General features: G+C 42.7%; 1 long non-coding RNA gene across 3 annotated transcripts in view; it reads right to left on the reverse strand.

The window, feature by feature from the left end:
* Positions 1-1,772: 1,772 nt before the first annotated feature.
* LOC147650049 (uncharacterized) overlaps positions 1,773-24,869 on the reverse strand; it is a 39,679-nt gene continuing 16,582 nt past the window's right edge. For 2 of the 3 annotated variants that reach the window (XR_015277455.1, XR_015277457.1), the window contains 5 exons: positions 21,973-22,101; positions 17,563-17,644; positions 11,516-11,647; positions 6,035-6,113; positions 1,773-5,000 (listed from right to left, as the gene is read on the reverse strand). This is a non-coding gene — a long non-coding RNA (uncharacterized LOC147650049). The remainder of the gene's footprint in view (positions 5,001-6,034; positions 6,114-11,515; positions 11,648-17,562; positions 17,645-21,972; positions 22,102-24,869) is intronic. The other variant, XR_015277456.1, reaches the window with a different exon arrangement.

The following is a 24,869-nucleotide window of genomic DNA, read 5'->3' on the forward strand; positions in this document are numbered from 1 at the left end:
TAATCATGAAATCTGTCTGTCAGTTCAAAAACCCTTGAAAAAGGTGTGGCATCAGAACAGGCTTAATTCCAACAGTCTGGGTGTCCCACCACATTCCTCTGAATCCTATAAAGGTTGCTTTTCCTAAACAAGTCTAATTTCTTCAGAAATACATGGGGAAAAAAGAACAACCAACCAAAAAATAAATTTCTAAAGCCCATAGCTGTTTAGACCAGCAGTCCAAATGCAACAGCCATTGATACTGGTAAGGGTTTTTCCACTGGTTTCAGTATATATGTGAGCTCAGGTCCTAAAAGCAAATGAAACTTGAAATTCCCAGAAATAGAACTCCACTATTACCAAAAATAAATGTGTGTACATAGATATGTATGTATGCATATATATGTGTATATGTATGATAAATGACTACATTTCTTTTCCCAATAATGGAAAAAACCCTATATATTTTTATTTATGTATATAAGTTTTTTCATTACTGACTACTAAAGTCTGATCATTTTTCACACAGTGACATAAGGCTCTAAGATGTTCCTTTCCTTTCTCTTTAGTTCCCAGAATGAAAGTGGCTCATGAATCATGAAGGTTAAATACAAATAACTTGCATTACCACTCACAGCAGACATGTGGTTAATTGCTGTCTGCCTTTATTGTTAATTGCTGAACACCAGTGCACGGGCACACCTACCACAGGCTTCTGAAGATAAACAAATTCAGCATATGCCCTAATTGTTTGTGTTCTCTTTTCAACACTTTTTCTTCCAAAACAATGTGGGTAAAACAGCTCCTGTCCCTTAATTTCCTCTCCTTTTTGTTAAACACATGGATTGGTCTGGCTGGTAACTCTGGGTTACACCAAGGCAGAGAAGAGCCAGGCAACAAAAAGGCTTCAGATAGTTCCAGTAAATTAATCCATCAGCCCTCCAAGACCAAGATTTCCTCCTCAACCCTTCCCCATACACAAGCTCTTGGATAAGCTGGGTTAATTCTGGTTCTTCTTCCACTGAAAATGCTGAGCTGATATTCCTTCCACCCCCTCAGCATGACATGATCATACCAGACATCTCCAGCTCTGGAAAAGCCCCACGGGACGGAGTCAAAAAAAGACTTAACACTCACCATAGAGTGGTTTGGGGAGATGGAGGAGTTCCACCACTTGAGCAAACATTTCTTTCCAGTGTAAGTCCCTTGGAAAGAGGAAACTTTCTGGTGAGGAAAGGGGTCCTCCTCCTCAGCTATGCCGGTCTGCAGGCCTTGCAGGACCTGGGCCCTTCTCAGCCCTTCCCTGGGTTACCTGAGACATTTGTCATTGCTGCCAAGGAAGTAAAAGGAGGGATAATCCAGGCTCCTGGGACAAGGACCCCCAGAGGAGCTGGAGCTCTGTGGGACTGGCCCACAGGAGGGGAGATGTCCCATGTGGAAGCAGTGATCCTGCAGGGAGCTGTCCTCTGGCATGCAGCAGCCAGGCCTCCTGCACACACCGCTGCAGCCCCAGCTCTGACAAACAAAATGCAATTTGAACCACGAGATGAAATGCATTGTCAAAGCAGCTCTGAAAAAGAGAGCTGCACAGATTAGAGACAGCACATTCCTCAGATCAGATCAGTGCATTCAGACAGGAAAGCAGTATTTGCTGGGATGATGTACCATCTGCCTGGTGTTTCTCTTCAGTTCCCATACTGGGTTCTCATTAACTTCCTCACTGTTAACCCTCACAGGCACGTTTTTTCCTCCCTTTCTCATGAAATTAACTGAGTTCTGCTAGAGAGCAAGTGCTTCTTTGCATTGAATTTAATTTCCTCTCTGTAGAAACAGACTAGCAAGAGCCATATTTTCCAGTCTATTCTTGGCCATAACATGTTCCTGACAATCAGGCTGAAAAACCTAGAAGGCAACAACCTTGCCAAAAAATTCAGGTTGGGATGCAATGGAGATAAAATCAGTAACAGAAGTGATTAAGGAGTTGTAGGTGCTACTTTACCAGGAAAGACTGAAAAAACTAATCTGTATAACCAGCCTGAAAGATAATTAAATTAAATAATTTTAAATGAATTAAATAATTTTAAATGAAACCTTTACAGAATATTGCAGCATTAAAGTCAAATCTCCAAAGACACGAAATCAAGAGGATTTGGGTCCCTAAATGGTTCTGAAAAGTCAGGTGAGCGTGCCAGATTTATTTTTTTTTTTCTCCTCGGGCTTTTAAGGAGAATTTTATTTCAAATTCATGTCATTAAAATCATCAGAGTCACTGGAACCTTAAATAGCTCCCTACTTGTCATGGAAAAAGCAACAAAATTACAGCTGAAGAAATTAGAGGACATTTAGAGTGATCGATGGAAATGTTACCAAAAAATGGGGTAAAAATGAAAGGAAAAAGTCAAAGTATAAGGGAAAAATCTTGTCTTTGCAGACTAGTGACACACTGAAAATTGGAGTGGCCAAACAGAGTGAGGAGAGTGTTGTCCCAGCAAGTGAAGAAATCTTTATACTCAATTGAAATTTTGTATTTATTAACTGCTCTATCACTCAGTAGCCATTTCTTGAGAGATAGGAAAGGAGAAAGGAAGGAGAGGGAAGGATGTAAGGAACCCCAAAAAGTCAATAGTCAAGAGTACATTTAGCAGGTATGGAAAGCCTGGAGCCTTCCTCCCTCATGGAAGAGATTTGGAGACCTCACCCCCTCATTTTCCAGTAGGAAGAAATGGAATAGTGGTGGAGGATGCACTGACTGATCAAGGGCACCCATCAGTCCAGCAGCAGAAACAGCGAGGGGTCCCAAATCTCCAGGGTCCTGCCATGAGCCTCCTGCCTCTCCTTCCTGGCTGTTTCCATTCCTGGTATCCATCACTCATTACAGATGTCATTAAAATCCAAATAAAACACAGCAAATACTGATTATTAATTTCCAGAAGAATACAGGCCTATTTTCCCCATTGATTCCTGGCAGATTCTTTCCTGAAATTTGCCAGATTTGTACAAAAACAAATACATATAAATTAGCAATATACGACATGACATGAATGAGAACATTCACTCTCTCTAATCATTCCCACAAGCGTTTTGTCATTTTTTCTGTCAGTTCTGTTGATAGGAAAGGAAACTGCTTTGCAATTTTAATCTCTTTTCCCTGAGCACATTTTGTTCTTAAAGTTCACTGATATAAAGCAAACGTATTGGAAATGGGGGAGGCTGGTGAGAAATATGGAAGAGGTTTTTTTTTGTTTCTCCCTGTTCCAGAGTGAACAAACATCCACTGGCACTTTTTCAGGCATCTCACTCCTGCCCCCATCTCCTCACCTCCTTAAAATATGCAGACACATTCTCTTTGAACCTCTCTGAGAAGGAAAAGGACAGGTACTTGCTCTTGATTAATCCAAAAATTTGAACAAAGCCACCAGCTGACCTTGATGTCAGGCTCAGAACTGCACAACTGTATTTTCACATTTTCAAAACTAGACTACATCAAAGGCATCTCTGCATTCCCTGCCTCTTCATTTTCTGGCAGCAGTCAAGCGGGGAGGAGAGGCAGAGAAGGAACAAATGGAGCTGGTGATGAGCACCATGGCCACACCATCACCCTGCCCAGCCCTGGGGAAGTTTGTTGCCACATTCGTGTTCCAGTTTCTGGTGTATTTTCTTGCACACTACAAAGCAAGCCTGGAGCTCTGCACAGCGTATCTAGAGATTAAAAAGAACATGATGATGACACAACTGATGTAATAGGATATGCTGCAACAATATGACTTACACTGCACAGAAAGGGACCAGAATGGCTGGGAAAACTTGAAATTATAAATGATGCCACTGTTGTTTGACATGAACTGAGTAAGATATCATAAGAAAGGAAGGGATGAGGAACTGCACCTCGTGCCCCAGAAGTCAGAACAGCTCAAAGCAGCTGCAACAGAACGGGGCAGCAAAGAACAGTGAAATATTGACGGATTTTGGGTAACTGGGCCAAAAAACTGATTTGGTTTTGACAGATATTGGTTAATTGGGTCTGGAGTGGTCTTTCAGAGGGAAGTTTAAGTCCATGGGACCATGAGCCTGGGTCTGTGAGATAAGGAGTTACCCCTTCAGAAAGGGATACTCCCATGTAACATGTCCAAAACACATTTTATAAACCAGAAAGACAAGTAGCTCTTGTGAAAGTAGGTGTTCAGCCTTCCCCAGATCACAGGCATCTAATAAAAATCTGCTCTCCTATCACTTTAGATCACATTTCTTGGCTAGGACCCATTTTCTATGAATATAAATTATGCTTTTGTGCCTATTGCTTTATCTTTTTCATGCCTCTCAGACCTAGCTATTATCCATCTTGCCAATAGTTATTTATTACTTTGTGATTATGGGCAAAGTAGGTAATGACCTATTAAATCACAAACCCACACTTATTATCACCAAACCCAAACTCCAATTGCTAGAAAAAAATCGCTTAATTTCATATGTGGTTAAGAGTTTACTTTCTTTGCAGCCAAGATAATAGATGGTCATTGCAAACCTTTTTCCCAGGAAACTGGCAGTTGGAGCAAGTACTCTATAGTTCATGTTTAAACTGCAAACAGAGGGATTGCTCTGGGTACATATTCCAGGAGCAGACCTATACCCAGGGCAGCAGAAAACAATAGCAAATATATTTCAGGTTTTATATTACAACATGCTCTGGAAAAGTGCTGGCACTTGTCAACACTTTCTCCCTTGGAACAGCTACAGGTGGATTATGCAGACAGGCACAAAGCAGGTGACACACACACCCTTCCTCCAACCATTTCAAATTCTTCCCCAAAACCAGGCATGGACCCCTGAATGAGGACCAGATCCAGCAATTGGGCACATTCCTCCCCCAAAACAGAAGAAATAGGGAGGCAAAAAAGAGCACCAGCTTCAGCATCACCTTTCCAAGGAGATGCTCCTTTTACCAAAGAGAACCAAGTGTCAGCCTGCATCATCACTTGTGCATTGATGTTTTTGTGATCCTTGATGAAGTATTGGTACTGGCTCTGGAAAGGACACAAAATCATGTGACAGATATTTAGATCAAGTGTAAACCAACTGTATGGGTTCTACATGAGAAACTATATTTAGCTAGTAATCAAATAATTAGCCAGGTGACTTAGCTAGCCAGAGGTTAAAAAAATCTGATTTGGAGAGAATTCAAAATCAAGGCAAAAAAAAAAATAAAAAATAAAAAACCCCTGTAGTTAAATTTGACATTCTTACATGAAAACTTTTGTGATAAGTAACTGCAAGTCTCCTGCCAAGGCCTGACTGACTGCCAAAAGGTTGTGTTTATAAAGGTTACAAGCAAACCATTGGCTCAGATCTCTACCCAGAAACCTGTGAAGTTGTAAAAAACTCTTTGTAATGTTCAAAGTCTTACTTTCCCCACTCCCAAACTACAATCCATGTTGAAAAATAGTATGTATTAAGCAGAATAGGAAAACCCTAGTGCAGTAGGTAAACCCTTCCTATAATATCTGTACATAATGTCTGATTCCTGAGATATAACTGCTTCAGAGTTTCTCCTCCAGCAAAGCAGTTCTTACCCCAGCTGGTTGTTATCTTCCTTCTGCACCACCCCTGTACTCCCAGGCCAGGTCTCAGTGAGCAGCAAAGCCCAATTCCAGTCACCCCTGGAGGGGCAGGAGCTGCCCCTCTGCTGCCAGGCAATTCTCCCCTCTCTCCAGCCCTGCCCCACCTCCCCATGCCAGCCTTCTCAGCAAAAACACAGCATCCCCTTCTGAGTCACTTTCTGCTTGCCAGGTTCCAAAATCCATCTCAAATTTCTCTGTTTCATGCTCAAGCCTTTGCATCCTAATAGTAGAAGCCATTGCCTGGCTGCGCTTAGGGAGATACAAAGCACACTTGGGCATAATAAATCACACGCTGGTACACTGGAGAACCTTTCATTATTTTATGGGCTCTTTCTAACAGAAATCTCTCTCACAGAAAAAAAAAAGACCCTTTGGGCCCATACATTTATCTTTCCTTCCCTCCACCAGAGAGTGTTTTGTCTGTTCTGGGATTCTCTCACCTCTGAAAATCCAGCTCTAGGGAGAGAGTTGGTGGGGGGTTTCTTTTGCCTGAGACTCCAGTCCCCAGACCTGTGCAGCCTAAGACAAAAAGCAACAGAGCATTGTTCCTGACCACTTTTGATCCCCTTCTGCAGCTGCAGCAGCGTGAGATTTAAAGTAATTTCTTATGCTCACTATAAAGGCTGAATCCTCAGCTGATGTGAGCAGGCACAGCTCTGCTTTGACTCCTGCACAGGATGTCAGATGAAAATGTGTCTCAACTGCCCTGGAACCCAAGGTCAGGTGTCCCTGTGTGACCCCACACACAGCCCTGCAGACACAGGAGTGTACAAGTACAGTACTTATTTCTCTTCCAAGAACAGCCCTTATAGACTGTCAATATAATGGCTTTTCCAGAAGTAGTCAGTTGTACAATGGAACACAGAGATCCAGAAAATCTCCAAGGTGTCAGCAGAAAACAATGATGAGACTCCTCAGCCCAGGAAAGCACATAAAACATATTAGTTGCAGCATGTGGAAAGTCCTGCTGACTTCTTTCTGAAGAGCCCAAAGGGTCTTAGATTCCAGGAAACTACTTGCTGTTATGGGTTTGTTAATACTGATGTGAAATTGGGGTGCTTTGGGCTTTGTGAGAGATCTAATGGAAAGATTAGCTGTCCTTTTTTTATTAGAGCCAAATGCTTGTTTTTCTTCTCGCTTTTTTAGGCACTTTCAAAAGTGAAGACCAAGAAGAAATGTGTTATGGGGCTTCCCAAAATCCTGCAGCTGAGAGAATAGTGCAAGGGAATTATTACTGTTTCTATTTATTTATTTGTCTTGAAATGCTGCCCAGAATGTCATATGAGCTGATAGGATGCAGGATCTCTGCAGTGAATAATTCACAGTCTAAATAAAAGACCAACCAAACGCCTCACTGGGTGCTCACACTTTGCCAGGCACTTCTCAGATGTTATCAACCCAGATGCCACAGCCAAGGCAAGAAACTGATCTTTTCCTTTGCTTTGTGCCTGTGCAGGGGAAGAGACACAGCAGAGACTGGAAAGTCAGACTGTGACACTTGGAAACACAGGCTTTCCAGCCACAGAGCAGAGGCACTCCTTGAGCATTCCTGCAGGAATGCACACTCCTTGTGCATTTGCAGGATTATCCTGGCAGTTCTTTTCTGTCTTCCTTGCCAAGGAGCTGGAGGACCCTTCTTCTCAGCCAAGGTTGTGTGGAACCCGTGCTTGCCATACAGCAAAGAAATAGAAAAAGTATGATTTCCATCTAAAATAGGCTATGTAACATTATCTTCACAAAAATAAATAGTTTTAGCAGAAAGGAAAAGACCTTTACAATTTACAGAGACACTATGGACAGCATGCCTTGGTAGATTTCCTCTTCCCACCAAGAGAAGCTCAACAAAAGAACTGGAGAAAGTTAATCTCCACCCTGAAAAGCAATCTCCTGTTTGCTCATTGTTGGCTGTAAGTGCTGTCAGGTGATTCACTGGGAAATTTTTTGATACAAGTATTTGTCAGGACACTTTAAAATGTGTTATATTTTAAACAGTACCCACAGAACCCACCCAGCTGAGAAACAATACACAGAAACAGTTGTTCTGCTGAGTCCAAATTCAAAGGCTGTGATATTTATAATCTTACAGCATTACAGATATACTTTAAGTCTCATAATTTCTTAAGGAAAATTGTAGTTTAAAAGAGTGATGCTGGGAAAAATATCTGTGTGAAGCCACAGGAGCTCAGGTCCTTTGAATTCCAGCACATGTTTACACGTGAGTGACTAAAATGTATCCATTAGCTGCAAATACACCTCCTACATTTCTTCAACAGAAAACACAGGCTCAGAAGCTAGTGCATCATGTTAGTGTCTAGTTCTACCCATTTCAGAGGGAGTTTCTGTAATTTTGCCCTCTGCAGCCTGGGGATCCATACACTGCTGCTTAGCCATGCTCTGTCATGCCCCCATGTTCCAGAGAGACCCAACCCCAAGAACCCTCATCACACCTTATAAACAAACAAACAAAAACAACAAAAACAAATCCAACACAGACACCAAAACATCCAACCATTTCTGTCCTATCTGGTGCAGGTATGGCTGCACCTGTCTGTATGTCTGGGAGGCAGTGCCTCGCTGCACACCCACTTCTTCCCCTCAGCACCCTCAGCACTCTTTTGCCTAAAGCTACCCAGTACCTGCAGAATCCAACTTTCAGATCCAAGGGCACCAAATTCCCTTAAAAAAACCACCTTCTTTTTCATTTTCAAAGCCTTTTTTAAAGCTGAGGACATTATTACTTGTCATAAATAAGAGCTGCCAGCTGTGAAAAACATTCCATTCACTGTTCTAAAAATGCTTTATAATTGTTTCTCTCTACAGCAAAGAATTTTCTAACTACTCTGTGGTGCATTCAGCCAGTCAGGGGATGCAGTGGGAGGATTACTGATAAGGCTATCCATCAGTGTCACTCAAAAGGATTGGACCCCCAGAGTGCACTCACTAAGGAGAGGGTGTTTGCAGCACACTGGTAAATCTCTCAGGATTCCACTGCAGATGAGGATGCTCAAGAACTATCACCACATTGAATGAAAAATGGCATCCATCATGTTAAAATCATGCCTTTACCAGAGCTAGGGTGTGGTTCTTTTCTTTTAGGCTCTCATTCCAGAAAGAGCATGTATGGATAATGTGAAGAAACAAACAAGTGGTTTTGGCAGTTAATGCCTAGGACAGAGCTGAGAAGGAAGAGCGAGGCTGAAGAAGACATCAGGCTTGCAGACAGCATTGCCTGCAGATGGAGGCTCCAAGAAAGAAGCCATTTGACTAAGAAAATAACTCTTGCCTTAAGTAACTTTCTTGCAGTGTCTGAAAGAGAGCTGGAGCATGGGAAGATGAGCTGCTCAAACTTTGCTTGTCAAAAAATTCATATGAATTCAGACAGATTTTAGTTCGCAAGAGTTTCACATTTCCAGATTTTCCCTTTTATATTTATAGGTTCAACAATCCTAAAATGAAAAGAAAAAGAAGTCTTAGTTTAAATGAATGGGGCCCAGGAACCAAGAGTAGTGATGTTTCATTCACCTTTCATCATCCTCTGAGATTTAAACTTTTTGGGAAAGCACAAAATGGGGATAGATTTGGAAAACTCAGCACTAATGAGTGGCTTCACCTTGTTTGATCTACAAAAAAGAAAGCCAATGGAGCAGCTTGATAGTCTTGCTATACATTAAACATCATTATTAAAGAATAATGAATTCTAGGTTATATTCTGCCCTAGTGGCTGAGGAAGCAGGAAGAAATGGTAAGAAATAAAAAGGGCTTTACTAGCAGAAAAGGTTGTTTTTGGACAGTAAGAAAAATATTTTCTTAAGGTAGTAGGGATTGAGATACGCTGCCTTTGGATGTGCAAAAATCCCCTCAGTGCAGCTGTGGAGAGCAGTTAAACTGTGATATGTCATGGGAGCTGTGTGGGCTGACTTGATCCTTCCTCAGAGCAGCACCTTGAGCAAGAAAGTCTCTGGAGACTCCTTCCAGCCTTTCCCTCTCAGCTTCCTATGTGATACCCTGATACAACATCCAAAGGAAACATTAATTCTGCCTTCCTGTGGCCAGAGTTACAGTGGTAAATATCTGACCAGGGAATTGAGAGGAAAACGTCTTCATGCCAAATGAGACTGTGATGACAAAGACGGCCTTCAGGCCAGGGCTTGGAAATGAGGGAACAATCACACAATGCTCACAGCAAATCCAGCTCTATCAGGCTGCCCACAGTCTGAGCAGAGGCAATACAGCTCCAAGGGACAGGATTTCAAGGAGAATTAGTACTGCCATGGAGAAAGGCACAGCGTCTGCTTTGTGGAATGAAATAATCTCAAATGAGGCCATGGTTTCCACAGCAAGGTTTTGGTGGTTACACAGATGCTTACTTCCACTACTAGGAAAACTCTGGCTGAGAGGTAGACTGAGTGTTTCTGATGCTAGGTCTCCCTGTGCTGTCAATAAAATCAAAGTACTTCCAAGGGAGGAGAGCTGGCCCAGTGCAGCAGAGCAGTTCTGCAGCAAACAGGTGGGGTTTTCTCTCCTGAGGCAGCAGCAGCTTCAGGCACTGGCTGCCCTGTCGCTGCAGCAGAACCTCCAGTGTGTCACCACCTGCAAGTCCTGTGTCTCTCACAGCACCCTGGTTGCTGCCACTCTGTCCTGCTTCTCCCTCTGAAAGGAGAGTGGATGTCACTGCTGCTCTGCTTGATTGCCAAAAAGTGGTTGGCTGTCACTGTTCCTTCTCTTCACTGAGCTCTTCTTCTCCTGCCCAAGCCTGTTCTGGCTCTGGCAGAGCACAAGCAATCCCTCCCTCATACCAGGCAGCGCAGTCACGGTCCTCCTAAACTAATTGTATCTTCTTTCAAAACTTTGGCATGAAGGAAATACTAATTAGTTATTTTAGCATGACTACAGGGATGCAGGATGAGAGCCTGTGTTCTCCAGCATGACTTGTGTGATTAGACATTCCCAGGTTTGGGAAATACTAACAGCTCCATTTCCAGAAAGCCACGGCACCACATACTTTGGGGATAAATACTTTATCTGTGTGTCTGAACATCAGAGGCCATCTCAAAACTGAGCACTCAAATGCAGAGTCATGCTTAAGTCTAAGCAATCCGAGCAAGAAGTTGGAAGTTGTGGAATTCCATGTGGAAGAGCCACACCCTGTGAGGGAGCAGCTGGCATCAGCCCTGCAGCAGCTCTGCTGACAGAGCACAGCATGATCCATGTGCAAAGGTACTAATCACAGCAGAGATTCAGCTCTGAAACACTCACCAGACTGTTTAACACCTCAATGGAGCAGCAGAGTGCAATTCATCCTGAAGGTGCTCTACTCCCATTCAAAATAATGCCTGGGCCATATTTACAGTGAAATGGCATTTGTCCTTAGAGCACATGCTTTCAGGATGCTGAGAAAATGTGAATTCTGTGTCAGATGCCAAGTCTCAGGATGGGTGAATTGGCCCCAAGCCAGCATGGGGCACAGGATCCATCAGAGGCCACAGGAGAGCTCACACGTGAGCATTGCTGCTCATTCTCCCTCACTGCATTTCTGCTCCAGCCACTCCCCAGCCCCTTACACTGAACCTCATTTGGCTGCCAGTGTCACACACACAACAAGCAGTGATCCAGCAGTGATCCATGCCCAGTGCTCCCAGCTCTGGAGATCACACAAAGATATGACAATATAGTGTCAGCTAAGTGGATGTCCAGGAGTACTTCAGCAAGGATTACACAAACCATAGCAAAAGAGAAACATATTCCCTTGCCAGAAGACCATGGAACATCAATAAAATCAGTTAGTTACAGCCAATGCAGGGAAAAAAGGTCTCATTTTGGCCCCATGGGCAGCTACCTGCTGATTTGACCATGTCACTCTTCATTCTTTCAAATCCCCATGTACAAATACGTCATCTCAACACCTTCAGTGCTCTGTTTACCTCTGACTTTCCATGCCATTCCTCTCTTGCCAGGTTTCAGGCTGATCACACATCACTCTAGGGACAGTCCTGCTGTGCAGCCTCATGTTCACTCCTGTGCCCACACTGATGGGGCCACTCTGGAGAATCACTCTGGGCACAAAGAGAAAGGAATTGAATGCAAATTGTTCCTTGTAATTCCTTTTCTTCTAATCCCTGCCTGACTGCTCTGGCCTCCTTCAACCCCTTCCCAGGGCCCTGAGTCTGTTCTGACTTTACTCTGGTTCCCACCTCCTGCTGCCACCTCCACAATTTCTTCTCCCACCTCACCTTTCCTCCTTTGCAGAACAAGTGACACACAGCCCACCCAAGGGGTTTGCTGGTTTGGGAGAGAATGACATCCCAAAAAACCCACCCAACCAGAACTGCAGGGGCAAGGTGGGCATACACAGCAAGGAAAAGTGCAAAAAACTGACAGGAATGTTCAAATAATTCTTTGATGCAAAATGTGTGTGGAAAGAAAACATTGAAATTGAGCATTTGAGTGTTGAGGAGGTCATTGCTGTGTTTGAGGGTGGGTTACTTGCTCCAGAGGCCTCTCTGTAAGAGCTCCCACAGCTAAACCACATAAATTCTCACAGCCTGATTTCCAGCAGTGCTCATCACCTGCCACTGATTTAACAGCTCCAGGAAGAGCTCAGTGCTCATACCCAGTAAACACCTGACTTTCAGAGAGGCTTTCCATCAGTTGTTTTGCAGATTGTGATTTGGATCCACAGCCTTTTGAAGGCTCAGAGAGCTAAAATTTGCACTGTCAGACAGGTGCAATTAGCCCCATCTGTTCCTGCAACTCATTTACTGGTTTGTGTAATTTCTAGTGCAAAATGGAGCTTGAGGGGGAAGAAGAAAAAATTATTTCAGAAAATCATTGTTAGGAAATGGAATTTGCTGTTACCATAGTCTTGAGTGATGGGACAGGGAACTCAAACCTCACTGTGCAGTCAAACCTTACCCAGCAAGCAGCTTGGGCAGTCCTCACAGGCACTGCCAGACCTTTGCTAAACATAAACCTGCACAAAAACACATGGCTGATCCTAAAACCTGATGCACACGATGCTGTTCCTGCCCAGGAAGGACCTCTGCAGTGGCCAGGCTCACTCTGCATTCTGTCCCCACAGCCCAGGGCCAGCCTCAGACTCTTCCTGACCTCCTTGTCTGCTGGTAGCAAGCACTGAACTACTACTAATTCAGTGCTGTAAGCTGGGCTAAAGAAAACTGAATTAATAACAAACATGCTTTGTAAATTTGGATGGAATTCAGCAAGCACTTAATCAAAGAAGGAGAAGCCTGCTGAAAGCCTGCTGGCCTTACTTTATATTTTCAAGATTCATTACTGTTATTGCATTCCACAGAAATTTTGTTCTTTTCTCTTTTGCAGCAAAGAGTAAAAGGCTTAGATCATTTGAAAATAAAATTACTTATTCATTTCAAGCTGAATAAAACATCTAGGTTGGAATGATGTTGGGCTTCCTTTTACCTGCACTTCCCCCAGAATTGATTTTTTTTAATGCTGTCCTCATAAGAGGCAGTAGCATGGTTATAGCACCCACTGTCCTTCAAGGAACCTCAGGCTGGTGTGTTCAGGGTTTGAAGCCAGGAACCAAAATCTTGTTTTACATTTACAAATGGATGCACAAAAGCCAGTTTGTATATGACAGAAAATGGCAGCTACTTCTGCCCTGCTACTGTGAGGAGTGAAAGGGAAGATGCAGATCCATGTACAGCTTAGATCTACAAATATCTCAATTTGTTTTGGGAATCAAGTCATTTCAGCAGATCCTTTCATCAGCCTGCAAAGGATGGATCCTACCACATCATCTTACTGGCATTAAAAACAATGGGCTAGATTTCCCTTATGACAAAAAACATTCCCAGCAAGTATTACAGCTGTTTTAGGAAAGTTTTTATTCTCCTGCATCAAAGCACTCAGAGTATTATTTGAATTGTTATGATTTAGCCTGTCTTGGATACAGGTGCCCACACCTTTCTGAGACGGTGGAGTGATTGCAATGTTACAGAGATGAACGGGAAGATATTAGTCAACTCTGTGATACACAATAATTTTGGAGGAATAGTGCATAAAAAGGACAAGTAATCCCTTCTTTGTAGGTGTATGAAGACACAAAGGAGTGGAGCTGGAGCAGTACTGCAGCACAGGATGGGTGTGAGTGTGGGGAGTGAAAAGCACAGAGATCTCACACCATCACTGTAACACCACACAGGTCTGGTGTTACAGTGATTTCTGGGTAGCCCAGGGGTGGGAGAGGCTCACACACATTCCTAGCACTGATTCATATCCATTTTAGTATTAAAAGGGATTAGAATAGTCACTAATTTCTCCACCTTGCATGTGGCAGGACTTCCCCCAGCAAATCCTTCACCAGACACCATCTCAGCAATGACAATCTTATTTTCAGAAAAGGCACCCAGTTTTAGGGACTTGACAATGAATCCAGCACAATCCAATGCAAATTGTTTAAATAACTAATTCTCCTGGCAACAAAAGTGTACACACATTTTTAGGCCTGTTACATCTGCTCTTCTTCACTGGTTTTCCAGCAATCAGGAGAGCTGCTTCCACACTCTGCTCCAGTTCTGTGGCCTGGCCAGGAGCAGAGTCCAACACAAACGATGGGAGGGGTACTCAGAGGGCTGGAAAACCTCAGCCTTACCCCCTTTCAGGGCATAAAACCCCAGCCTGTGGTTATGTGCTGACATAAATGTAGTCAAGGAATCTGTGCCTCTCCTTGCCAGGATCAAGCAAGCAGAGCTCAGAGAAGCCTTGCACTGCTGAGCATGAAAGCTCAAAACTTTTCCAACTTGACAACAGCAGTGATTTACAACAGCACAAAAGCTCTGTAGAGCAACTTAGAGCAAGGCTCCATTAGTTAGCAGACAGAAGATAGGAGTAATCAATTTTGCTCAGTCTGGACTGAAGTTCTGGAACTTTCCTCAGGTTCAAAAGAAACACAAAGGTTTTTGAGCATCATTTTTTAACCTATTAAAGAGAAGATTATCAAAAAAACGTAATAGGAAAAAAAAGCCCACAGCCTACCCTTCTGCTTGGCTCTCCAGCATATATAAACACAATTTAAATAAATATTTGTTGAGATAAATGAGGATTGAGTTAAGAGTTTTGTGTTTCTCCTGGGGCTACTGCTTGCCATGCTTCCTGCCATTAAGTAGGACCTTGCTCCTGAAACAGCTCATGGTGAGCAGCAAGATTATTCAGAGAGAAAACTCTTTATACAAGAGGCTATATCAGACTATAAGAAAAGTCAGGATTTGAATAGGAGGGTGCTTTAGGCGACTGGACTTCAGCTGTGCTGAACTATATCCTTGGTTTTGCACTGCTCAGTGTGTCAGGTGCATATTGCCTCATTTTATCTTCAGTAGGGGAGCCAGAAACCATGGGAAGAAGCAGAAAAAAGAAAACAACGAGAAGGAGACTAAAGAAAACAATGAGTGATGATGAGGGCTTTGGACAGGAAGAGGTTTGTTGTGTTTTTTTTAATAAAATACTTTCACAGAAAGGTTTAACAAAATTTACCTATGTTGTAATACCCTGCTAGATTAAAGGCTTAAGCACATTTGCAAAATGAAAATGAATCCTGTGTTTAATCATTCTATTATAAAATTCATTAATATTGCAACAGCTTTGAATTACACAATTATACAAATATTTTGCATTCTATGATTTGATTCAGTAATCTCATTTATTTTAGATTTTATTAGCTATTTGCTTCAATTTGTTCAGTGAGATGCTCATTTGGTTTTCTTCAGAAAGGGAAGGATGATTTCTTCACCCTAATGGGAAGATCAGAACCAGCCTCATATCTCAGGGCTGCTCTGGAGACTAAGTTTCTTCTCCCTGGAGCATTGCTCCTCTCAGACAGGGAGGTAAGTTAATCTCCTATCTTTTCCTAATTTTCTTAAAGTAGAGAAAATGTACTGAATAAACAACTGGTATTTTTTTGCTTGTGGAACTCTTCCCAGCTCCTCAAGGGTGCTGCTGCTCCTCTCCCTCATTGCTGTCACACAGGTGACAGTCCCTCCCCCCTGCCCTGGGCATCTCCCCCACTTTGATGATTTCTCCTTTCCTGCCCAGCACAGGAGAGGGAAGGGGAGCTGCTGCAGGGATCTGCTGCTGGGAGCACAAAGAGCACAGAGCTGATCTGGGACTGTTCTGCTGCTTGTGTGCAGGGTGGAGGAGGAGGATGCCCCAAAGTTAGGGACTTCTTCAAAGCCTCAGAGGGGTTTTGATTAACTGTGTAAAACTTAAAGAATGTTTCCTCCCCATCCTCCCCTGATACATAGGGATTAAACAATTTAGCTGATGATTTTAGGTTAACAGACCAAGTGAACAAAAAATACCAAAATGAAAGTCCCCATGGGCAGACCTCCACAAACACAAGTACTCTTCCTGAGTATCTGATCTGGAAAGCAATTGATTTTAACTATGAATTATGCAGAAAATATACCATTTTATGTGTATTTGCAAAAGCAATGGCTCAATTCCCTTGTTAACTGCGAGGCATCTCCAGTTTAGAGATGACTTGAACATTTGGAGCCAGAGATCACTAGGTATAATCCTTCTCTGGCCTTATTGAATCTGTAAACAGATAAGGCAAAGCCTGAAGAAATGATCCCTCCAGCAGGTCAGCCTACACAGACATGCACACACACACTCTCTTCCTCTGTTCTAAAGGTTCAGAGTATTTTGTTAGCTGGAGGTAAGATTAAAGAAGAATTTAAGTCCTCCAAAGCCTTTCTCTAAATGTGAACATATGATAAGAGTTTGAGTTGAATCATCAAAAGCAGTGAAAGTTGGGACTGAGAACAATGACAAAATCAGTACTGCAGATTCACATGAGCAAAGATTCATATGATTAGCCCTTTCTAGGGGTTAAAAAAATTGATATAGCAGGATTATTGCAGCCAGCCTCGGGCTTTGAAGGCCCACACAGACACATTTCCAAGGTAGAGTGGCTTCATTCCAACTTGAAAGGCAGAGGGAGGAAAATAAGAAAATAACAGGTGTGGTGTTCTAGTGCATTGAGAACTGAAAATCTGCTTTCCATATTCATTACAGAAGAATAAACCTGGAGTCACAACGTGATATACCCACACAAAATTAATAAGATCTGCAATTTATACAACAGTTTAAACTAAATTTTCAAGCCCCTGTAGAGATTTCTAATTCATAGTACTGATGTAGTTCCTTAAAATAGTTGGGATGTTTACCTCATCCTCACACACTCACACAGGCAGATGGCACAGGTGTTACCCAGAGTGTAAAGCTCCCTGTAATGCGCCCTGTCCTGTGTGACTGGTGAGGGCTGACCCTGTTCTGGGTGCTGCCAGCTCCATCCACCCCCTGTGCCGAGCTGCAAACCACCTGCAGGGCTCCCTCAGCTCAGCTCTGTGCCCTGCTGGGAGCACCTGCATCCCTGCCTGCCAAAACCCCTTTTGGGAACTGCCTGGGCTCCAGCACTCAGCCATGGCAGGCACTGCACCTTGCAGAGAAACCACCAGCAAATGGACCCAGATTAATTCCCCACCCAAGGGAAATTAAAATCTCAGGGAAGGCTTGGGAAGACAGCAGCGCCTGTCAGTGATGTCTCAATTGTTATTAGTGGAAAGCTGTGCAACTTTTCACCTCCATTTCCCCTTGTTAAGGTGGTATCCTAACCTGCTCCCAGCAGAGGCTTTTGGTGCTACAAAGATGTAGCTCAGTTCAGAGACCAGCAAAGGGCTCAACAATTTCCTCACCACTGAGAAAGCTTAAGCTACCTTTGGGGGCAGTTTTGTTTTTCCCCAAGAAGATGGATTACTTGACCAGCTTGGCACTCCACAAGAGCCTCTCCTAGGTGCAGAGTGAGGAATTGATGGGAAGAAAAAATTACCAGTTCTAGATTTTCCTTGCTGTTGCCAGTCTATGCTGATGGCCTCCAAACTGAGCCCAGTACAGGATATGAGCACCTCTGTTACTTAAAATCCCCACTGACCTTGGGAGGTAGTTCACTTCTCCCTGGTTCTCAGAACTTCAGGATGGATCAGGTGTGCTGCTTCAAGTGTCATCCCCTGTCCCTTCAAATGACAATAATTTATAAATATGTAAGTGTGCAGTATTTATCTGGAACACTGGCAAACAAACAATTGCTACAAGGTCACTCAGAGAAGAATTCATGATACTTTACATCACCTCACTGGGTATCAGTAAAGAATGGCTATTACTGCCTTTGCAGACCAATTTTAAATGGTTCCATTCTATAGTGTTTGTACATAGAGCACTGCATTTTGTCTCATAAATTACACTGAGATCAGTAAACCTCTATTTCTTGAAGTCAGAGTTTCATTTTTTCACTTTCAAACACAAAATCTCTTCAAGGCAGGGAACATCTTCATATTGTGTATATGGGAGCCCCAGTCCCTGCTTCAAGGGAGGGATAAAGACCCAAATTCATCCATGGCTGAAAAGCAGCATCTCTGCCAGTGATGCAGGGCCTTAAGATGGGTCTTTTTATACTCAAGAAGTGGTGGCTGTGGCTGAATGAGAATCAGGCCTTTGTTTGTTATGTTTTTTTGTCACTGAAACACAGCTGGAAAGTTGATGGTGAATTTAAGCCTGAAATTTGGTAACACTGCCTTCCCAGCACACATCTACTGGGGATTTCCTCTGTCCAAACTCCTCTCCTGATCCTGCTGCCATAGAGCCTGAGCACCTCCCAAAGCAGTGACCCTCAGTGAGTGAGGAGCTCTATTACCTGCACTTTACACCAGGGAAATGGGGTGCAGGGAGACTAAACAGCTTGTCCAAAGTCATGCAGGACAGGTTTGAGTTCCAGATTGCTAACATCAGCCTGGCCAGTCCCTCCTTCACCTGAGCTGGTCTTTATGGAGCATCATCCAGCCATTCTCAGCTAAACGAGTCATAAAGACACAGAGCCAGGCATGCATCACAAGGAAATGACTCTGCAATAGAGGCAGGGAGCTGACACTAACAGACATCTGAACTACAAAACCAAAACTAAATTAAAATTAAAGCCTCCTTATTAAATTCCTAATTGTTGTGTGATGCTGTGCAATGATTTTTAAATCACTGCACCTTTGCATTTATGCGGCAAAAGTAGAGGAAAATATGGGCTGAACCCAAACCTTTGCTTGGCTTTATTATGTGCAATTCCTTTTTTAGCATTCTGAGCATTTAACCTTGAAAAATAGTGTTGTTTTGCTGCTGTGTTTTCTGATTGTTAGTCTCAAGGCATCTCAGTGGCATCTTTATAAATCTGCTGTAGCTGGTAAATATTTCTTGCGGTCCAGAGCTGACGACTGAAAAACCCAGATCACTTTTAGCTGTCAGGCAATTAATGTAATCCAAAGGAAATGAAAGGTATGTGCAACTGGGACTGCTTTTAAAAACACAGGGTTCCTGACTCATGCTTCTAAGGGGAACAAGGAAAAGCATCAATAAAATAAAGCATAGACAGGGTGCTGGAAAAGATCTTGAGACTCTGAATGCCATTTCATTGCAGATTATGTGACAAATATCATTGTGAGAGAAAACAGTATAAATGTATTTATTGATATCCTGTTTCAAACAACAGCCACATTATAGTTACACAGGGCTGCATCATCTCACATCATCAGTTTCTAACTTTTCCTCTTTTGGGTCATTCCTTTTTTTTAAAGCCAAGCAGAGGAACGAGGAATTGTGTTTAGAGATGCAATGCCAGCACTGATGGCTGCTCTTAGCCAAAAGACAAAGGGACAGAGGGAGCTAAGCTGGTGAGATACAAAGGTAGTCTGGCACAGGATCAATACACTTATGAGCCAAGGTCTGAAACAAGTTTCAGACTCCTTGTGGGCACAGAGAGGCTGCTGCAATCTGGAGTGCAGGAGCAGGGATTTCAGCCTTCACCCAAATGTGTTGCTATCAACAACCTCCCAGCAGGTACCAAGGGAGGAGGCCAAGGGAGAAGTCAAGTGCTTGGCATTTCAAAACTCAAACCAAAGCTTAGGGACTTGGCAATCTAACAGCAATTCAGGGATTTGGCAATCTAACTAGTAGCCTTTTTATTTGGTCAATAAACACTGCCAGTGCCACAGAAGATGTGCAAAAGGAGCAAGCTCAAATGCCAGATTGGGGCAGGGTTGGAGGTGAGTAAAGCAAGGGACAGGCTTTGTGAGCTTCACCAAGGTCCCCTGGCCCAGCTGAGGATGTTACTGCTTTAGCAAAACCAGGGCAAAACCAGATGGGACACAAGAGAGAATCTTCTAACCTCAACAGTGCTCCTGAACAGACTTGGGAGAGCATCAGTGCCTGTGGCTGACAGGACCCAGCACCTCCTCTGTGCATCTGCCATGCACCTCCCAGCCCTCAGCCTGCACCATGCTGCTCTGCCCAGCTCTGCCCTAACCTGCACAGACAGACCCCAGGGACATCTCTGCAAGCCCAGAGCCACAGCTCTGAGCACAGATCCCATTTGCATCTCCTGAGCAGTTCAGCTTGCATCTAACCCTTCTTTCTTCCTCTGGAGTTAGAAAGAGTACTGCCTGTATTAAGATAGCAGGATCAGGCCCTTTTATGGTACTGCCAATATAGAACAATTAAAGAAAACTAAATGAATAATTCCAGCAGATGAAAATTAACTCAGCCACATAGGCAGATAAAAGCATCTCCTGTTATTTGAAGTGTCTGTGGAGCTGCACCTTTAAACACCATGGCAACCAATACCATTACTGAGTTCTTTTTTAGATCTCATTTAAAATGCAGGAAAATTGATGCTTTATTCACTCTGGGGTGGGGTTTTTTTTTTTGGTTTTTTTGTGGGGTTTTTTTAATATGAAAAAAATTTTGATTCTGGAACAGTCCTGCTTTTAAGAGCTAAATCCCTTTTTCTTGTAACAGCTGTCCTCATCCTCCTGCATACGGCTTTTCCTTCTCTAGCTCCCTGCAGGTTGACCATTTAACCAGCACCAAATATTCCTCCTCAAGAGCCCCTTATCGATCTGTTTTCTACTCTTTACCATATCCCTTCCCAGTTCCAAAGGCTGCACCTCCACTCAGGGCTAAAAGCACGTTAGTACCTTACCTTCTCATCTTGGCACCTGATTCTCTCAACAGTCCACAAATGCTACGTGCTTTTAATCAACAAAACAATCATTCATTAGCCCTGTTTGCTAACTTGGAGCAGGAATTCCCATGGCTATGAGGTAGCAGTGCTGTTCTCCCCTGCACACACTGCAGATTGAGGAGGAGCCTTCCTCAGCACAGTCTCACACAGCTCATTTGTGGGTTTGCTCTGCCTCGTTTGTATGTGTGAGTTATGGTCAGCCATTTCCTTTGAAACACCACTGCAGGCATCAGCAAATAGACAGAAATCTAAATTTTTCTCCCAGAAGCTCTAGCTTTAAGTGCAGAAAGGCTGAAACTGCACAGGAGTTTCTGTATGGGACTCACCAGCCAAGTCAAGCATTTGCTGAGCAGCCCCAGACACCTGAGGAAAAGCTAATTATTAACAACCTGTCCTGAGAACAGGCCAGCTGCCTCTCCATCACACTCTGCTGTTGGTGTCTGCACCATGGCTCTCCTGGAAGTGCTACAAGGAGTAAAAGGTGCATGAGAACTGCCAAAGCAGGTCAAGCCTCTGGATTGCACAGATCAGCCACAGGACACCAGGCAGCTTCAGATCCATCCAGGCCAGGCTGCAGCAGGACCCAGGAGCACATGAGGTCCCTTCCATCAGCCTTCAGGATGTTTTTGCTACTGCAATTACAAGTTTAATCCCCTTTTTATCCTTTTTGTATCCTGGCTGCAGCGGTGCAGCTCCAGAACTCAACCCCACTGTTTCCACTCTTGCTTGCTGTCATTATCTGACTGTTCACATCCTTGCAGCACTCAAATATACAGGATGCAGTTTATACCAGAGTAAAATATAAAAACTCCTTAGGTCCAGCCACAAGCTACAACAGAGGCATCACACTTTTGAGACAAACTGTTCATTAAATAAATTACTTATTCAATAAATTTAGCCCTTCTTCAGCTCATAAGCTGTCCCTCAAAAAAACATATTAATTTTTACATGTTTGTTCATTACTCACAGCTGTTTAATATATACAAGAATGGAGACAGCTCCAAGGTGGATATAAAGAGAACCTAAACTGTTGGGCTCTGCTTGCTGCTCTGAGTTTACCTCTGTGTGTCAGTGGCTACAGGGTGTCAATTCTCCCAGCTGAACTGAACATTTCTGATTCATCCTAAAATAATTTTTCGTTGCTCTTTTACATATTCTGTTTCATCAGACCCACAGAAAGAGTTTATCTTGTATTAAAAATTACCTAAATTAAACTTTGGCAATAGAGGTGTCCATGAACACTAAAATGGAGGATGAACAAGCCCCCAGTATGGGACCAACCTTGCTGCCTCTGATTTCCTGGGTACCATGAGGTGTATCATTTCAGTGTTCTGCTTCAAGATTAGAAAGTATAAAAGAACTGAAGTGATGCATAAATCTGTCAGGATGATGATTTGACCCTGTAAAACACTAAGTAAACAGAGGATACAATTAATGGTGTTGAACATATTAAATCCTTAATTCTACCCACCAACAAGTTTTATTCTGGGCCACCTTTCCATGGAACTGTTTATAGTGAACATGTCAGCACACAAACTTTGGACAGTTAAATCCCTTAGAGAAGTTTAAAATAATTAAATTTAAATAATTTATGTGAGCTCTTTTTTGATGAAATTAGACCTCACTGGTGAATAAGTTGCAGCAGAACTTATACAGATCTATTTAGTCCTCAAGAGAGTTAAAAAACTGCTGCATATTCTGTTATTTACACTTTTCTACTCACTTAACATAAAAGTAATGACATTTTCTACTCAATTCTTCACACTCTGAGTTAAAGCAGCAATGGCCAGCTCTGAGCTTTCAGCTCAAGAGAATAAAGCCACTCTTTGCCACCCCAGAGAGAGTGACAGAAATGTTCAGGGATGCAGTTTGCACTTGCTGGGATGCCTGTCCTGCAGCCTGCTGCTAGAGAATTCACCATTCTTACCAAGTGGGAGTGTTGACACAGGTGCTGCTGCTAAGTTCAGGTATCAATAGAATATTTTCCCACCACTGCAAATATTTTCCAGGAAATAGCACACTGGTGGAGTGAATACTTGATCAGCCAGGATCAGAATATTGGGAAGAAAATTAAATCAACACCACTTAAGAATTTCTCTCGCCTTCAGCTTCCAGGAAATCTGGTTCTACTGCAGGGCTGGAACAAGAGCCCACCACTTAACACAGCTCCATTCTAAGACCAAGAGAGATGCTGGGTGAGAGCTAAGGATTTGCTTTGAATGGTTGAGTTTCTGAGATTTATTACCAGTTATCAACAGGCTATTGGGCTGGTGTGGGCTATGCTAAACACAGGGACAGGAAAAACAGCTTTATCTTTGCTGTTGGAACAGACATGGCCAGTCAGACAGGGATTACCTCAAAGCCATCTGCCTGCTGATGGCACTGGTGACATGGAGCTGAACTAACATTTGCAGTTGCCATAACTGTCATCCACAGTACCAGTAACATTTTTGCAGTAACAGCTTGTTTACCAGATGAGCTATTGCACCCATCTACCAGCAACATTTCAGATTTGTTGTTAGCAATTTTTTTTTTTTTAATGTCACTTGACTGAGTGACCTAAAACATGTTTGAGACCACAAAATGTACACATGGATGCAATATTAGAAAAGATTCTAAAGAATTGAGGAAAATGAAATATTGTACTATAAGCCAAAATGCAATCTTCACAGACCTTCTTATTAAAATCTGAGAAGCAGCCTTTTTAGTACTCTTCCTTCTACTGACATATGAAGAAGAGCCCAGGGTAGAAAATTAACTCCCAGAGTCATCCCCTGGTTGCTTTTATGGCAGGAGCAGCACTGCTTCTCCCCCAGCCAAACAATATACATTTTACAATGTATATTGTTTAAATGCACAGATGCATTTACATCTGTGATCTTGTGTGCACTTACAAACACTTGGCCAAATTTAGCCCTGAAATAAATATGTCATTACAATTGAAAATCATCAAGCCTGCCTGTCTGGACAGGAATTTGTCCTTTCATCCTTAAGGATACATTTTGTTAGAAAGTCACATGCCTTCATGGATCTGTCTTTGACCCATTCATAGGAGAAATAGGAAAAAAACCACAACTCTTGCTGACCTCTGTATACAGCTGGCCAAAAACTAAGATGTCTGATAAATCAATACCTTGTAATATTGAAACAAACCATGATATCCCCTGGATTTTTCTTCCTGAAGAGAAAATAATTTTGATTAAAATAATTTTTTTCTTCCAAATTTATCTTTATTTTGTGGAAGCAGGAGCAAGGAGTTGCTTGGGGATTTAGTTTGAGGGTTTTGCATTTGCAATTTACAGGAAAGTTCTGCCAAATGAATTCCCATTACAAAGGCAGCAAATGAACAAACAAAAGCCACAAAATACAGTGAGACAGCCCTCACTTAGCTGATCCAATGTAACTTACTATAAAAACCCACACACTATCTTGCATAGGTGAAAAAGATCAGTTTAAGTAAAGTCAGCTTCATTACAACTTGCTGACAGCTCTATTATGGTGTACATATGTTCTGTGGCACAGAAACTCAAACATTGCTGAAGTGTCCACACTTTTCATGCATCACATTAACATGCAAGTCAATCATCCAGAATCACTTTTGCCATCACAAACAAATCAGATGAAGTTTCATTACAAAGATATTTCTATAATAAATAATTGACACCCAAAGAACATAAAATATTCCATCCTTTGTGTACAGACTGGAGCTCTGCAGGTGCCCTTGATGAACTTCACAACTGCACTTGAACTGAGTAGAAAAGTTTTTGTAACCAATTAAGATTTGTATACCCACAAAATACATATTAAGTGAGGTAAGAAAATGCTGAGATTTTACAGGGGCACAGTGGGATACATAAAAGGTTCTCTGCTTTCCCCCAGTCCCTGCTAATATTTACTTCCACAGTAACTCCTTACTCTCTTTCAATGTTTCACAAAATAAACATGGTTTAAGGAATTTCCAAGATATAAATTGCAAGAGGAAGTCTTGGACTTGCCATTAAGGTAGAATTTGGCCCTGCTGGCTCCATTATTCCCCCAGAAGGAAGCATATTTATCAATAAAAGACCTTATTATTGCCATGATGCCTTTCCCAGGAGGAGCTTTCTGGGATGCTGGTGATACAGTGACACAGAATGTGACTTGATGGCACCAGCAACAGAAAAAAGATATTTACTAAT

Source organism: Cyanistes caeruleus, chromosome 17 (genome assembly GCF_971803275.1).
Source record: "Cyanistes caeruleus chromosome 17, bCyaCae1.hap1.1, whole genome shotgun sequence".
Taxonomy (NCBI): Eukaryota; Metazoa; Chordata; class Aves; order Passeriformes; family Paridae; genus Cyanistes; species Cyanistes caeruleus.